Source organism: Engystomops pustulosus, chromosome 7, assembly GCF_040894005.1.
Source record: "Engystomops pustulosus chromosome 7, aEngPut4.maternal, whole genome shotgun sequence".
NCBI lineage: Eukaryota > Metazoa > Chordata > Amphibia > Anura > Leptodactylidae > Engystomops > Engystomops pustulosus.
The window spans coordinates 46,549,153-46,567,319 of NC_092417.1; the positions used below are offsets into that span (position 1 = coordinate 46,549,153).

The window sequence follows — 18,167 nt, forward strand, 5'->3', positions numbered from 1 at the left end:
TCCGAAAAATACGGTAAATGCACTATTAGGGTATTAGGCTAAGTTCACACCGCCACTTTTCAGCTGTGGAATAAAGGAAACTAGAAATGGAAGGTGAACGGTCACATGGGATACATGTACAGAAGACACCCTTCCATCATCATTTTATTAATTATACAGAGACCTGTTATGAGAGAGAGACTCACATTCTGGAAGACTAAAGCCATTGTTACATTACATAGATAACTACCTATCTACATGACCACCATGTTAAAGTACATAATGCCATTGCAGGGGAGATGCCTGAGCTGGAATGTTTGAGCGGCTGGTTGAAGGGGCTTTAGCACTCTAGTGAATGTCATTTTGTTGCCATATGCCTTTACTTATAATAGTGGCTGTACTAGGTATTACATCTAGTGTGAACAGGACTGAGCTGTAATAACATGCAGATCATCTACTACAGGAATAGAGAAAACAGAGAAGCGGTTATTGCTGGAGAACTGTCAAAGCTGCGTAAATCCCAAAAATGGCGAACAGTCCAACAAAAGTGCGATCCGCAACCCATGAAGAGGCTGTTATCCCCTTGTATCCTGGAGTCTGCTCCAACTACTGTATTTCCCTAGCATTTGCATAGGTCAGATAGAAAGCTGCAGTTTAGGGAATTTGGAGAGGGGTGTGATTCCAGACTCTTGTTATAAAAAACAAAAGTCTTGGTTTACTATGGACATCTAAAGAATGCAATATCTTGTCATGTATCAAAAGAGGTATGGACTCTCAGGGTGTAATATTACCACTGTACAAAGCATTGGTTCTCCCTCACCTGGTATATGCCGTATAGTTCTGGGCACCAGTCCATAAAAAGGAGGCCCTGGAGCTGGGGAGGGTACGATGAAGAGCCACTAAAATGCTGAAGGGTATGGTGGGTCTCATGTATGAGGAAAGATTAAAGCAATTAGATTTATTTTATCTCAAAAAGAGACGACTAAGAGGGGACATGATGAATTTATATAAATATATGAATGTTTCATACAAAAAATATGGTGAAAAGTTGTTCCAGGTTAACTCAAATGAAAAGACAAGAGGGCACTGTCTGCGTCTGGTAATAAAGTAGGAAATGCTTATTCACTGTAAGAACTGTGGATCTGTGGAATAGTCTTCCTCAGGTGCTGGTCACAGTAGGGAAAGCAGAGAGCTTCAAGAAGAGCTAAAATGCCTCATCCAACCACTTCCTAAGCCTCTTGATGTATCCGGATGCGACAAGGTGGGATCAGTCTCCTCAAAATGTTTACACATGGGGGATTAACTTAAAGGACACCTGTCATCAGGTCTGTGTCACTTGTCCTGTCACCTTTACCTGTTGGAGCAGCTCACAAGGATCCCATCCCAGCCTTTATCTAGTTATTTCATACATTAATCATTGTAAAATCATCTATTTTTTATCATGTAAATGAGGCTGGTCACATGGTCAGAGGCAGTGATGTCACTGCTGTTACCCCTCCCCTCTCCTCCCCCTGCTCATGTCTGTGTGTAATGTATAGTAAAGCATTGCTAGTGTATCTGCTGACATGCTGCATCCTCCTAATATACAGGTGAGAGACACAGACATCAGCTACACATGAATCTGTGGTAACATGGCTGCCTGGAGCTGCTGTATCTCTCCTAAACACACACACATGCACACACAGGCTGCAGGGGGCGTGGCCACCAGCACCAGGAAGCACATCATTATACAGCCTCACACCATTATACAGGCTGTCAGTCAAGCACTGGGGGTGTGGCTGTACCTCCCACTCATGAATAGAGTGGACAGCTTGAATATGCTAATGCTTCATTGGACATTTCACAGGTCATTTGCATACAGCTTTAGGACCTCATTGCTTAGGTTTACTGGCATGTAGAGGGACAATTAAGGGATAGAGACAATGCTCTCTAATGGCAGTTTATGAAAATATATTTAGTTTAGGGGGTTATTTTGCATGACGGGTTCTCTTTAAGGGGAAGCTGAAAGTACAGTTGCATATGGACCAAGAAGTCTTATAGGGCCTATATGGACTCTTTTCCCAGTATGATACAACTAGTACTATAAACATCTCATTACAGGCAGTCCCGGGGTTACTTACAAGGTAGGTTCTGTAGGTTTGTTCTTAAGTTGAATTTGTATGTAAGTAGGAACTGTATACTTTATAATTGTAACCCGAGTCAAAATTTTTTTGGCCTCTGTGACTGTTGGATTTTAAAAATGTTGGATTGTTATACGAACCAGGATTAAAGGGGTTATCTGAGTTTAGGAAAATTTAGGGCCAGGCTGGGGCCTGGATATTTAAAAATAATAAACGTGTACTTACATCCTCCGGCGCTGCTGATGTCCCGTGCCGCGGTCCGTCTGATCTGTGCACCGGTTTGTTTACAAGGGCGCACAGGGAGCTTCCGGCCGGCTGGAAGCTCCCATCCGACACCATCATCCAGCGCTTACAACGCTGAGAGATAGGGACAGATGGGAGGAGCCGGCCACAGCGCGGACCGGAAGCCCCCTGTGCACGGCTACTGTGCCCCTGTAAACAAACATGAATGGCACTCACTCTTCTCTCAGTTCTTCTCTCTTCAGTCCAAGAAAGACTGTAAGCTCTTGCGAGCAGGACCCTCACTCCTATTGTTCAATATACCGTATATACACGTGTATAAAATGTGCTTAAAAAACCACACCTCGACTTATACACGAGTCAATTAAAAAAATAAAGTTATATACTCACCCTCCGCCGGTCGGAATGCTCAGCGTGGCTCCTCTTTTGTCTTCCCCGCGGCTCCTCTTCTTTCTTCGGTCTTCTGTTCAGCTGGCAGGGATGCAGCCATGTTATCTAACTGGCCGGCGCATACTTTGATGCGGCCACTGATGACGTCATAGTATGCGTTGACCAGGAAGATAACATGGCCGAGTTCCTGCCGGCTGCACAGAAGACCGAAAAAAGAAAAGGAGCCGCTGGGAAGACAGAAGAGGAGCCGCGCTTACATCAGGCCGCCGGAGGGTAAGAATAGGGAGCTGGCAGGCTGTGTACAATAGGGAGCTGGCTGTATACTACAGGGGGCAGGCTGGGCTGGCTGTATACTACAGGGGGCTGGCTGGGCTGGCTGTATACTACAGGGGGCAGGCTGGGCTGGCTGTATACTACAGGGGGCAGGCTGGGCTGGCTGTATACTACAGGGGGCAGGCTGGGCTGGCTGTATACTACAGGGGGAAGGTTGGGCTGGTTGTATACTACAGGGGGAAGGTTGGGCTGGTTGTATACTACTGGGGGCAGGCTGGCTGGCTGTATACTACAGGGGGCAGGTTGGGCTGGCTGTATACTACAGGGGGCAGGCTGGGCTGGCTGTATACTACAGTGGGCAGGCTGAGCTAGCTGTATACTACAGGGGGAAGGCTGGGCTGGCTTCATACTACAGAAGGCAGGTTGGCTGTATACTACAGGGGGCTGGCTGTATACTACAGGGGGCAGGCTGGGTTGGCTGTATACTACAGAGGGCAGGCTGGGCTGGCTGTATACTACAGGGGGCTGTCTGGGCTGGCTGTATACTACAGGGGGCAGGCTGGGCTGGCTTTATACTACAGGGCGCAGGTTGGCTGTATACTACAGGGGGCTGGCTGTATAATACAGGGGGCAGGCTGGGTTGGCTGTATACTACAGGGGGTAGGTTGGCTGTATACTACAGGTGGCAGGCTGGCTGTATACTACAGGGGGCAGGCTGGCTGTATACTACAGGGGGCAGGCTGGATGTATACTACAGGGGGCAGGCTGGCTGTATACTACAGGGGGCAGACTGGCTGTATACTACATGGGGGTTGGCTGGCTATATACTACTGGGAGCTGGTTGGCTATATACTACTGGGGGCTTGCTGGCTATGTACTGGGGGGGGGGGCTGTGACCAATGCATTTCCCACCCTTGGCTTATACTCGAGTCAATAGGTTTTCCCAGTTTTTGGTGGAAAAATTAGGGGTCTCAGCTTATACTTGGGCCGGCTTATACACGAGTATATACGGTAACTATATTTGTGCTCTCTAATGTCTTATTTTATTTGTATATGTCACCTATCATTTGTAAAGGGCAATGGAAAGAATATGAATGGAATATGGAATATGATCATGCAATATAAATTAAGATTATTATTATCACAATAAAACATGCTATATAGGGGAGGGAGGACCATCAGGGCATTCCACATTTTACATGTTAATGTTGAGTTGCCAACTACAGAACACAACCCACTGAAGGTCTACCCAGTAGTGGATTATAATATAGGGGTATTGAGTGGTAGAAGCCCAAGCCTTCTAGGGGGCCCATGGCCACCAAACCACCTGCCAAATTTGACCATGACCTTCACCCATTAAATCTTCATATATCTGTTCCTGCTCTCAATACACATGTGCACAAGAGCCATTTCAGGACCTTTAAAGGCCCGCCAAGGGTCCTGAAACCGCAGATTTGAAGCAGGCAGAAGGGACGTATCCTCCATTCTCTAAGAATGTAGGAAGTGAATTCAAGACTTGTAGGGGCTTTAATGTTCATACAGCCCAGGGCCAATGGCAGTCTTAATCTGCTAATGGGTCTATCCCCTTAAATCCCCTTGGTAAAGAAGGTTGACAGTAGGCAGTCACCACTCTTCTTACATGTTTAAATATATTATATTTGATATTTATATTATATATTATATTTAAATATATTATAAAATATATATATATATGTAAGGCCCCTTGTACAGATGTCGAATACAAGGCCCACAGGCCTAAATCAGCCCACGGCCTTGTGTTATGCGGCCCAGCTCCCTACCCTTTTTGCTACGCTTGTCAGGAGCACAGCAACGGGGAAGGGTAACCATGGTACTCACCTTTCCACATGTGGTGTGCATTCTGACACCTGTGGGGGCAGTGTAGCTACTGTAGGGGGGCACTGTGACTACTGTGGGGGCACTGTGTCTACTATGGGGGCACTGTGACTATAATGGGGTGGACTGTGTTTGTGGCTCTTGTGGGGCGGCACCGTGGCTACTGTTGGGTCACTGACTACTATGGGTGTACTGCGGCAGCTGTGCAGGGCAATGTGGTAACTGTGGTGGGCACTGTGGCTACTATAGGGGCACTGTCGCATCTGTGGGGGGCTCTGTGGTAGCTGTGAGGGGCAATGTGGCAACTTTGGGGAGCACTCTTGCAACTGTGGGGGGAACTGTGGCTGCTGTGGGGTCAGTGGCTGCTGTTTGGGGGGCACATTTGCCATGGCGAGGTCATTTAAGAATATGTTGAGCTTTATAATTGCCCTCAAATGGCTGATTGTAGTGGTAATGCGGTATAAATGTAACTACTGAACAGCTTGAGTATTTATACAATAATAAAATTACATTCAGGCCCTTTAAGGCAACCACAAGACTGAAGTGGTCCCGCGGAAAATGAGTTTGCCACCCCTGCTTTAGAGTAATAGATTTTTCAAAGGTAGCCTGTCCAAAGTTTCCATCCCTAGTTTCCATAAGAAATATAGGCTCAGAGGTGACGCCATGACCCTGGCTATAGCCTCTGCCTGCGCCATGACCTGGAGCATGAGCGCAATCCGGTTGTGACATCACATATAAACCTTCACATATACACCGGGAGACTCATTGCTGGGCCAGAATGCTGGAAGAAAGCTAAGTATAGCTTCTTTTTTGTTTTCGCACCACCCATGGCCTCTGTTAAAGAAAAAGCCTGGACAACCCTTTAAATGTGCAACTAAAAAATACAGAAGCATACTGGATTGATGTAAAATCCATGATTTTAGGAGTCCAGGTCCACAGGCAGTTTTCTCTGAATATGCCCCCATGAGAAGGAGGCCTTAGTAATTGCTAAATATGAAAGTCATTAGCTGAGATGTTGACATATAATCTAATTTTACAAACTGAATATGACTGTGTGTAGGGGACCTAACAGATAGTTAGTGGATAATGTCCTATGGCTAGATATAGCTTAACAAGATGCTTACGCTCACAGAAAATAGGTGAAATGCATAAAATATGCAACACTCCTGCCAATGCATGGGATAGGTCGGTGTTGCGAAAATGCCCTTCTCCATGCCAGTAGCTACCTGGTGGGATTGAGCACCTCACCAGGAGGTCTGCAACATGGAAAATTTAGTAATTGCAGCTTGAAGGCACTTCCTGGTAAGTAAAAAGTAAAGGAAAATTAAATTAAAAATTAAAAAAGTAAAATTCAAGGCTATTTCTGATATTGTTCATCGACACATTTCACTTCTGAAGTCAGATTCTATCCTGGAGCAGATTCTTGATGGAGGTTGCAGAATTGTATCAAAGAGGGGTCAAAGTCTTGGCAATTTATTGTCACCATCATTGTACAGTTCAGAGACCAAACAAACATGGTTATCCACACAAGGGTTTTATAAATGTGGAGCAACCAGGTGCACTACGTGTAAGTTTGCTTCTAATAAGAAGAAATCTTTTTCTGACAGTGCTGGCCAAAAATGCTTTCCAATCAAAGTGCAACTTGATGTACATTGGACACCCTACACGTAAATTTAAAACTAGGTTCACTGAACATCTTTATGATATATCCAACCCAGTAGGTCGCAACCTATCGGGTGCATCAAAACACTTCATTCAGATACATAAAGGTGATATCAGCTCGCCCAACACCTAATTAAAAAACAGAGCAGAGGTGGAAATTTAGGAGCCAGACTGGCAAATAGAGAGGCTTTTTGGATTTTTTCTTTAGGAACATGTTTCCCTCATGGCTTAAATTCAAGGAGACAACTAATGTATCACTATTAGTTATTCCGGTAAAATCAGTTTCCTTTCTCCCTGCCCCCCCCCCCCCCTCTCTTTCCTTCCCCTCCTCTTTCCATCAATTTTTCCGCTCAGTTATAAGTCCGTTTATGCATTTTAATTGCACTAGAGTTTAACAATCTTACTGCATTTTAATTATTTTCCTTTGTACTTTTTAGATTTCTACCCATCTTGCACTATACCCCTTCGGCCACGCGGTGTCGGTCGACGGTCCTAACAGGAAGCCGCGTGTGACTTACCTCGTACCGAAGGTGTGTGTTCCCCCGCTTCCAATCACATCTTTTACATTGATCCTCACCGCGAAGCCGAACGGACCTCTCCATTATTTATTTCTCCATCTGCGATGGTCAGCGTCTTGTTTCCTAGGAGATGCATCAGCTGACCATGCCTCCGATCACGTGACCGTTCCGAACATGTGATAATCATTGTCTCATTTGTTTGTTGCAGCGATCCCGGAGGTCTAATACAAGACATTCTTGATCAATGTTTTAAATGCTTTATGCTATATGGGGGTTTGAATTATGAGATCGTGTTATAAATTTCTCGTAATATACATTTATTGATTACGGAGGTCATTTTCCATGCCAGGGTTGGAATCGGAAGTTTGGGGGCAGAGCCTAGGGTCAATTTTTAAGTATAAATGTTTGCATGTTCTGTTAGTTGTTAGCTATGATTAAGGACAGTACACCTGTCCGAAACGCGTAAGCCGTGATGTGTCTGCTACAAGTGGATTTTCTGTACTGCTATTTAATGCCTCAATAAAGAACAAAGTTTTTCAATTGTTTGGAGCGTGGCTGGACCTTGGATTTTTGGTGCTACAAGTATACGTATACCCCAGCAGAGGGGTGGCCTGTGCCTCACTCAACACTCAAGGAGCAAGGTGAGCTGGTTCCTCCAAGTTTTCTATGTTTTAAGGCAAGGGGTAACATGTGAAATGTTATCAACCAATAATATAATTTCTACTATTGTAAAGCAAACTGGAAGCTGGTTGGATGGTGCTGCCACCTGACCAGGAGAGTATAAAAACCCCTAGTGGGCGGGAGCACAGAGGGAGACCCAAGAGGTTCTTATTAGAGTCAGAGACTTCATCTTTGAGCACAAGTCAGCAAAGCAAGCAGAGAAGTGTGCAGCATCTGCCTGTGCTGCACCAGCCAGTGTCATAATGCCAGGAAACAGAGGTGTCTCAGGCCAATGCCTGACACCCTGGGCAAGTCAGGAGACTAAGCCACTGTGCAGAGGTCCACAATTTGTATTCAGTTCCATCTTTACCAGCCCAGCCTGAAGTTACTACCAAAAATATCCATACTTGTATACACACAGATTGTTACACTCTTACACAAATACACACATTTATACACTTATACGCACACATTTATGCACTGATATTTACATTCATACACTTACATAGATCTCTTCCAATAGTTGCTGACCACATGGAGGAAGTACACGGCAAGAAATAGAGATGATAGATCCCTAGTCCTTTCATGCAATGTGCAGCATTATATGTATGTAATGTTGCATAGCCTCCAGTCTTTAGTGTGTCAGGTCAGATGTCGGGGCCCCTTGACACTTTGGGCCCCATAGCAGCTGCTACAACTGCTACCACTGTAGTTACTCTTAATCCCCTTACACTTGTCTAGCCTAGTTGAAGGACCTTTACTGTAGCTAGTAAGCCAAGTATAGTAGAGTTTCTTGTTATACATTGTCCCAAACTTAATTTTGTTAATCTTGAATATCCAATTCAGTTAAATACTAAAGGGACATTCCAGATAAAATAAATAGGCTGGTGTTATGTCCAATACAGTAACTGAGATTAAAATGTGTTACATACAATACACAATATACCTGTACCTTGTATTCAGTCTGATATGAGTATTCTTTCAAAGATGTTGGAGTGCTTCTGTAAGTGGTATTTATGTTATATAAAAATTGGCTGTCCAGTTCATGTCCTACAGATTATGTATAATCTACCAAACCTACCATGAAAACCAAGCCTGATAAACCAGGGGCACTTACTCATAGATCCATGCACCATGACTGTAGTAATCTTCTTATATAATTTATCCACAGCCTCATTCCTTCTAATATCAGCTTTAAAATTATGCAAATGAGTCAGAAGGGCTCTGAGGGGGGGCTTTAATAGATCTCCTGCTGAAGTTTCACATGCTGTTAAACTGTGCACAAGCACTTTCCCCTCTCAATGTGCGAGACTACAGCAGGGAGAGGGGAAATGCTGAGTGAGCAGGAGGGGGGGGGGGGGGATAACAGCCTGTGAAGCTGCAGCACGGAGGGGCTCTGGAAGGAGGCCATGGATAACAAAGATTACCGTAGTCACAGTGCCTGGATCTTTGAGCAAGTGTTCCTAGTTTATCAGGCTTGATTTTCCTGGTAGATTTCCTTTAATGTCTGAACCAAGGTAATCAACCATTTCGTTGCCATTTGATGTAGGGTGAGCACAGAGTATGGTGCCAGTAACAGACAGCTCAATACACTGTATAGTGGCCATGCTATGGTACTGCAGCTTAGCTTCTATGCACTTAAGCTTCCAGCCCTGTGCCATGTGCATAGCCAGGGTCTATGGCAGCTGATCATCGGATTGCAGGATGTCGGACCCCCACAATCTGATATTTATGACCTATCCAAAATACTACTGATATAAATACCACCTATATATATAATTGTTTGTGGAAGTTCTCTGGACCTGAAATACAAGAAGTAAAACAGCAATGATAGACTTCTCTGTGCCCTCTTGCTGGAGACTACATTCAGCCTCTCCCTAGTCTTAATCAGCTCATAACAGAGAGAATAGAAGGAATTGAACAATGGAATAAGCTAACAAACATAAGGCGTATAAAGGGCTAAGGTCCGTTTCAATGGCATTCAGCAGTTTGCCTGATACAGAAGAGGTTAATTCTGAAGAGACAACTCGCGTACCCATGATTGGATCTGCCAAAGACAGTAAATTGTATGAGAGTCAAGCGGCACCACATTCCGCTATTTCCCAGTTGGTACAGCTAATATGTCACTTTGTAAAAGATTATCCACAAGGACAAGGAGATTAATTATATGATGGCATTCATTATAATATCTGACTTTACTGGAGGAAAGCGAGTCTATCAATTAGAAAGTGACATCTTTATGTATTATAGCAGTGGGCTGCAGTATTCTGACCTGACACATGATGTCATGTTGGGAAGTCATCGCTGAAGGTGGTCCCTATTTCAGTCCTAGTTCCTACGTAAACATCTCCAAATAATCTTATGCCTGCACTGCTATAATATGAGATTAATAACAATCTTGCTGCTTAAATGTCAGTCTTTGGGGACTCAGGACCCTCTCCCCCTGCACATAAAATATATACTGAATAGCCTTTGTGGAGATTCAGACTGGATACAATTGATTATATATTGAACATAAGTGCAAGAGCTTCACTAACACAAAGACGCCATAGACTAACCATCCAATCTGAGGTGTGGGGTTCCCCATAATGTATATTTGGTGCATACGTTTTTACAGCCCATTCATCTGTATGGGCCATGCAATTTACCAATATACATCTGTTAAAAGTTCTGCACCGCTTAATTAACCCTTTACGCCCCGTGAAAAGGCTCTAGTGACCGGGCATTTTTAGCAAATTTTTGTAAGCGCTGATTAAAGGGCCGTAACATTTTTTTTTGTGCTACATTCAAAAATTTTTGTGGTGTTTTTTTCAGCTAGCTAAAAAGGTAATAAAAGTAAAATTTTTTTTTTCATTTTTATTTGGGGCCAAAAGTGGAAAAATGGCTTTCTTTGTAATTTATAGTACTTTTTTTTTATTTTCAAATTAACTAAAAATGAACATTATTAATGAATTCCGTATTTAATTTCGGTTGTTTTGATATATAATATGTATAGTCTCGGGCAAACAGGGCGACTATGGCAATGCTTTTTGTAGTGTAGCGGGGATTTAGTTTTTTATTATATGGGGAAATGTAAATGTGTTTTTATAAATATTTATTAATATTTTTGTGTGTGTGTTTTTACTTTATATGTCCCCATGAGGTCATAAAAGACCCCTGGGGAACATCTTCACTTTAAAAAAAAAAAAAAAAAATTTACTTCTTTTACAAGATTTCCGGCTAGAGGCCGCTGACGTCTACAGTCCGAGAAGAGTTAAAGGAAATTTGGAATTTGGGTGTGGTGAAGTGTCAGGGTAGCCACAGGAAAGACAGAGCCTCATTATCATAATTTTATAATTGTTTTTTCATAATGCATAAAAAGAAATAGTAGATTTCCTTTAAAATGTATATAGCCTAATAAAACCTCATATAGCCTTAAAAAGTAAAGCCTCCTGGTTCAGGTAATGTCTTTTAAATCTCCCCATAGACAAAGTGACAGTCGGAGACAGTCACTGGAATGAGAGTGTCTTAGACAGTCACTGGAAAGAGAGTTCTGGCGCCAGACAGTCACTGAAAGTGACTACCAGCGACAGACAGTCACTGGAATGAGAGTGCCAGAGACAGTCACTGGAATAAGAGTGCCGATGACAGATAGTCACTGAAATGAGACTGCCGGTGGAATGAGAGTCACTAGAATGAGAGTGCCAGAGACTGAAAGTCACTGGAATAAGAGTGCTGACGACAGAAATGAGACTGCTTGTGGAAGACAGTCACTGAAATGAGACTTCCGGCGACCGACAGTCACTGAAAGAGACTGACAGTGACAGACAGTCACTGAAATGAGACTGCTGGTAACAGACAGTCACTGATAGAGACTGCCGACGACAGGCAGTCACTGAAAGCGACTGCCGACGACAAACAGTCACTGAAAGAGACTGCTGGCAAAAGACATTCACTAAAATGAGACTGGTGGCAACAGTCTCACTAAAATGAGACTGCCAGCGACAAAAACAGTCACTGAAAGAGACAGTGTATAGATATTATAAATATTTTTGTTAACCCATTCTATTTTGTTGTAGCTAAGAGCAGTTATTTACTATCCTAGGCAATGCCAGGAGCTACAGCTAGTACTGTATATAATTACACTGCATATAGGGTGGTGTATATATTTATACTTGGGGTAGGGGTCTGTATGTAGAAAGCTGTATATAAATTCAATGGGGGGAAACTGTATATAGGAAACTGGTGTTGGAGCTGAATATGGTTTACTTTATATATTAAATGTAGAGGATCGGTATATAGAGGACTTTAATTAAACTGTGGCTAAAGGGTCTTATATGGGGGTCAGATTTTAGTTAAAGGACATCTACCACCAGAAATACTCATGGTAAAGTCCAATACAGTAATGTACTTACTCACCAGGATGTATTCTGTCCAATACTGTTTTTATTAAATCTTGGGACATTGTGATTTCACTAAATAAAAGCTTTATACAACATGCTAATGAGCCGGAGGCGCTCAGGTTTACGTCACCAGAGCATCTCCTGGCTCCGGGGGCTGATAATACATGCACATCCCCATTCTTCTTAACATAGCTGGGTCGGCCTTGTGCTCACTCAGACTGCCGGTGACGTCATCTGGCAGTCGAAAATCTCTTTGTGAAGCCCTATACAATATGATAGTTTATAGTATAGATTTTAATACATTAGGAGGGCCACACACAGTGGATTTTCTAAATGGGGGGGAAACTGTGAGTTGTCAGTTGTGTTGTGGGGGTATATATATATTATAAGCATGTTATCCATGTAACAGTGAATGTGGTATTTTTATGAGTGCAGTGTGGAAATATGCTGCCAGGAGCTGAAGACAACAAATTCAACAATGATAAACCATTTCCGGAAGAAGTTGTAAGTCCTCCTGAACATTGTCACCTTAGGCAGCAACAGGGCTAGAATCAGCCCTGCTTTTACTTTATCAGTCTTATCAGTTATTCCTGTCCATAAAATGGTTGTAGATGGGAGGGTCATGTGATCTCTAAATGTTCATGACTACTGTCCACCTTCCAGGACCTTATGTATTCATGAATTGGAGATTGGTCATGCACAGTTAGAGATCACAAATCTGCGGCCATTTTATAGACAGGAATTTCTGGCTGACGAAGTAGAAGACAGGAGGTTTAACTTTACATATCAAGAAAGTGGTGAATGTATATTGGTAAATGACTTAATATCCTGCACCTCCCACACATTAAAAGAAACTTGATGTAAAGTGTACAACCCCTTTCAAATGTATAGGCTACTTTAGGGCCACGTAACACAGACCGAGCATTAGGCAACAATAGAAGCAACATGTCAAATGGCACAGAGTTAAAAGACCGTAACAAAGATGCTGATCAGTGGTCCCCCATACAGAATGCATTAGGATGGCAGCACAATCCATGTTTACAACCAGAATTATGGTGCCCACAATGATGATTATTAGGTTGTATTCAAGTTGCATTTAGCTGATGTCCTATAATCCCTGCTCATATATTAAAATCTATATATATTGCTTATAGTAAGTTAAATACATATGTAATAGGTATTCATGCAGGTGCTTTAATTACAGGAAAGGTGTTAGATATGTTTGTATCCAACTTATGGAACCTTCAACAATAACCAGAATTGGGATTTTGGATCTCCTGTTCCCCCAACCAAAGAAGGGGAGGTTTTAGTGAAGCAGTACTTGAGCATACACACTACTAATTCCATACTATAGAACAGTGACGGCAAACCTTTTAGATGCAGAGTGCCCAAACTACATCCAAAACCCACATATTTTTCACAAAGTGCAGATGCGACAATTTAAACAGTAACTTATTACTCCCTGCTCTGTCACATGTTTAAATTGTATAAGCACCTGAGGACACCAATACAGTAGAAAGAAGGATAAAAAGCTTTTGTTATCATTGTTGCTTCCTTCTAGGGTCCTGGGCTGCCTGGGACTGCAAGAGGCCTTGAGTCCTGCGGTGGGTTGATGTCGAGAGTGGCCATAGAGAGGGCTCTGTGTGCCACCTCTGGCACCCGTGCCATAGGTTCGCCACCACTGCTATAGAAGTTTTGCTGCTTAGTGGTACAAGGAATTTGGGTCTTCTGTTAAAGTCATCAATGTGGATCTCAGTAGTTGGACCCCCACTAATTTACCACTTAAAGTTTTGTCCCTCTCTCTTCTATTTAGCCTCCCAGTGGCCCCTCATGTGTTTGCATGTTATTACTTTTTCTTGATTGCTATTGTTGTATATTATGTTTTGTGTTACAATGCATAAATAAACACTTAAAAAGGTGATAAAAACTTCTGGCAGAAACATCCCTTTAATTAAACATCCCACCACAAGCATTCATAAAACAGACCTCCTTTACATGTAATCTGGTGTAATCTCCCTCTGCTGTCATTGTATTGGATTAAAAATATGGATGTGGCTTTATGACAGCCTAGCACCCTTTCTCATGAAGAACTAAATAGCCATATTGTCATAAGTCGTGTTCAGGTCAGTCATGAGAAAACTGGTCAAATGTTCATGGAAAAGCTGAGTGACAGCAAACACACACCACACTGTAGTAGTAACTAAGCTATATTATACTTGTGAAAGGTTAATCTAGTAATACACTTTGCATTACACTTCACATAAATGTACAACTAAGCAGGTTTTCTGTTCAGGGCTTTAGGAAAGTTTTGTGTCAACCATTACAGTGACCTCATCAGTACACAGCTTTTTCTCATAGAGGGGAAATCTTGAGTGGGGATGCAAATTATGAAACCCCTTTAAGAGGAAATAGTATTTAGTTATATGGAACTTCTATAGTGTTCATAAAGTCCAAAGTGTTTTTACTGTGAATCTAGTAAGAAAAGCAGTGAGCCCCCGGGTGGTGATGTGGGCAGTCATACTACAAGTATTTCTGGTACAGTAGCTGCAAACATAGACAAGTTTTTCCAGATTGCAGCCATTGTCACATTTTCACATATTTCATTTAGAGTCTGTAAAAGAGGTATATATATATTCATAAAAATATATATTTGCGTTGGAAAATGTCACTTTGGTTATGTCTGTGGACTTTTTGTGCAGCACTACAGAATATGTTGGTGTTTTAAGTGAATGAACATTTCACCATAACAAGAATATTCCAATAATATTATATATGGGAAATAGTAAAGCAGACCTTAACCTTTTGTGTCACCCCCCTTCTTCTTAATAAATTATTAGGGCCCTCACCCCTGTTGTTATATCAATTTATAAAGCTATTACTGTGCAATGTCTATATGTGCCTGTGTACATAGCCCCGATTTGTAAAGCACTGCAGAATATGTTTTATTATATTATTATGTTATCTTATATTCAGGAGTGTTGGAAAGTTGAGTGGAGAGATATTAGTGGTCTTTAAGTAGTTACCCAGCTTTCCCATTATGAAACAACAAAAAAGAACGGTCTTTTTCTTATTTTAGGATATTCTATGCATCCACAATCGATCTGATACAATGTATCAGCTATTGTTTGAATATCATAGAACCATTTGCTTACTATTTAACAGGAAGGTAAATAAATTAAATAAATCACAGATGTATTCCTGTAAATGACACATAATATGAAAGTTCAAGGTGCCACCCTGCAGCAGGTCCCATCCTTGACATCATATATTCCAGCCTGCTCCATAGAAACATGCAAATTGTCACATAACCTGGTAAACATTGCTGCTATGACTTGCTGTTCATGTGCTCAGGGTTGCAATGGGCAATGCAAGATCAGAGCTGGTATTATGGCATTTGCCCATCCTTATACAATCAAAACAAACAATAGTAAAGGTGACAGCATGAGAAGGACCCTTACCAGCCAGTGTTCAGTGCAGCCTGTGAGCCCTTGGCATCAGTCATGTCCTGTGATCAGCATCCTCTCCATGCATCCAGGGCTGCCCTGCTAACGATCAGAGGCTGCTATTGATCTCCCTCTCTGCTCTCCAGTGATGGACCCGCCCAGGCTGGTGCTATTCTCCGGAGAGGGGCAGGTAGCACACACATCAATCTGACAGCCCCATTCTAGTGACGCGCATGCGCAGCCCTCCTCCCTCCATGCCCACACCATTCATTCCAGTCTGCAGATGTAGTCACAGCAGGAGCTGAAGGGGTGCAGGGGGGGTCCACTCCGGTCTTAGATGGGATGTTACTGATGGTGAATGTGCAATGTCACAGGTCATAGTATCTATTTCCTATCCATGCACATTTATGTACACTAAAAGAGGAATATTAGTGCATAAATCTATTCAAGCCTGGTTTAGCTTTACCCTTCAAATAATAAAAAATATATCTAAGAAACAGGAGGTTATGCTGCCGAGAAGCTGTTCTGCTACTTGTTTTGTTTCTGGTAAGGTTATGGTAAGTATTTAGCAGGGTTGCAACATTGTTGTTTTTTCTTATTGTGTAAAAATACCTAATTCAATTATAAAGTGTTACATGAATAGGTTAAATTGACTTTCTGGAGTTTTGGAAAGCTGGGTGATAAAAAACTGGCGGCATTATTCAGATTTGTGGTTATTTCTTATTGTGTAAAATACCTAATGCAATTACAAAGTGTTACATTAATAGGTTAAATTGACTTTCTGGAGTCTTGGAAAGCTGGGTGATAACAACTAGCGGTATTATTCAGACTTGTGTGTCCATCTACCTAGCCTTTTTAATCTTATCCTCAAAAAAGCAATGATGCTTCTTTATTCCTCTTCTTCTTCATAGATTGTAAGCTCTTGTAAGCAGGGGCCTCATTCCTATTCTATCCTCTGACTATGTTATTACTCTGTAATGTCTTATTTTCTCTATATATGTCCCCGTGATCTGTACAGCGCTGTGGAATATGATGGCACTATACAGATACAGATGTATTATTATGTTATTGTTAAATCGCTGCAACTAAATATTCCGATTATATTTATAGCTGATACATTGGGGGAATTTATCATTGAGTTTACAACAGTTTTGTCTGTGCGCCTGTTGCGCCTTATTTATGAAGTGTCGCGTATCAAAAAGTAAAACAAAAATATTGTAGGCAGGCGAACTACAGTAAATAATTATTCCATTTATTTCAGTATCCAGCAAACAATATATGTTAAAAACAATTAAAATGCAAGTCATTATTTTGATCTCCCAGCACCAATAACCAACTGGCATGGACACAACACTTGTCACATGGGTGGTTACCCGACAATCCCCTGCAATAAATATACAATATAATATACAATGGTAATATACATTATCAAAGAAAAAATGCAAGTTTAACAAATAAAAGTTTGTATGTTCTCTCTGTGTTTGCGTGGGTTTCCTCCGGGTCCTCCCACACAGCAAAAGCATACTGGTAGGGTGATTAGATTGTGAGCCCCATTGGGGACAGGGACTGATTTGGCAAGCTCTGTGCAGCGCTGTGTAATTTGTGTGCACTTTATAAATAAAGAATTATTATTATTATAAATGTATAAGTATACATTACCAAAGTCTAGAAAGTACAAATGAATGATGAGGGGGTTATTGGTAAAATGCACCACGCGTATTGCTGCACCTTCCTCACGGGTTTGAAAATTAATTATTATTTACTGAATCTCACCTGCACAATTGCTTAATTTATTTGATTAGTGGTGCCAACCTCTCTGTTTTTTTTTATGTTATTTATGAAGTGTCTGCACCACAATATTTGTGCTTTTCCAACACTCACTCTTTTTTATTTTGGGCGCACAATTTGGGCACATCTTTGAAATTCTGACACAATTTTTGGCGCACCAAAAAGCTGGTCTACAGAGCTCTATTTCACCATCATGAATGTGGAGACAGTTCTTACCCTTTTTGGCCCTGCTCCCATTCATTAACCCCTTGCTCCACAATCTAACATCCCATTGTAAATTATGGCACAATTCTTTTGCCAAAAAAAAAAAAACGGACCATGCACCACAATTGATAATTGCCCCCCATTGTATGGAGCTTTCAGCACTTATACTAGATAGATAGGGGGCATTCATTATTGGCTTTCCAACAGTTTTTTGCCTGAATCTATTTCACCCTTGCTGCTTTTTATGCGCCAAATGTATGAAGAGTTGGTGCCACAATATTGGTCCTTTTCTGACACTCAGACCTTTTTTGATTTGAGGTCGCTCAATTTGGGTGTGCTTGGTAAACTCTGTCTTTCACTTCTAGGTTCTCCATACTTTTTGGCGCACAAATTGGTGAACTAAAAGTTGGCCTACCAAGTTCTATTCACCTACAAGAATCCACAGGATAGGGCCTAACTTGCTGATGGGTGGGAGTCTCAGTGATGAGGATGCCATATATCACGAAAACAAGGGGTCCCATGGGGTCCAACGTACCTCAGTCGGACCCCTCGTCACTCCATGAGAGTAATGGAGCAGACAGCCGTGCATGACTGTTCTGCTCCATACATCTCAATGGAGCCGATGGAAATTGCTCTCTGTCAGCTCCATAGAGG

General features: G+C 42.0%; 1 protein-coding gene across 4 annotated transcripts in view; it reads right to left on the reverse strand.

Annotated features, from left to right (window-relative positions):
* Window positions 1–15,753, reverse strand: part of ARMH4 (armadillo like helical domain containing 4) — a 115,602-nt gene extending 99,849 nt beyond the window's left edge. Inside the window, exon 1 of one of the 4 annotated variants that reach the window (XM_072115766.1) lies at window positions 15,537–15,752. The gene's annotated coding sequence lies outside the window, so the exon portion shown is untranslated. Of the gene's footprint in view, window positions 1–7,036; window positions 7,127–15,536 lie in introns of those variants that run through there. The other 3 variants (XM_072115764.1, XM_072115765.1, XM_072115767.1) reach the window with 3 other exon arrangements.
* Between the last annotated feature and the right edge of the window lie 2,414 nt (window positions 15,754–18,167).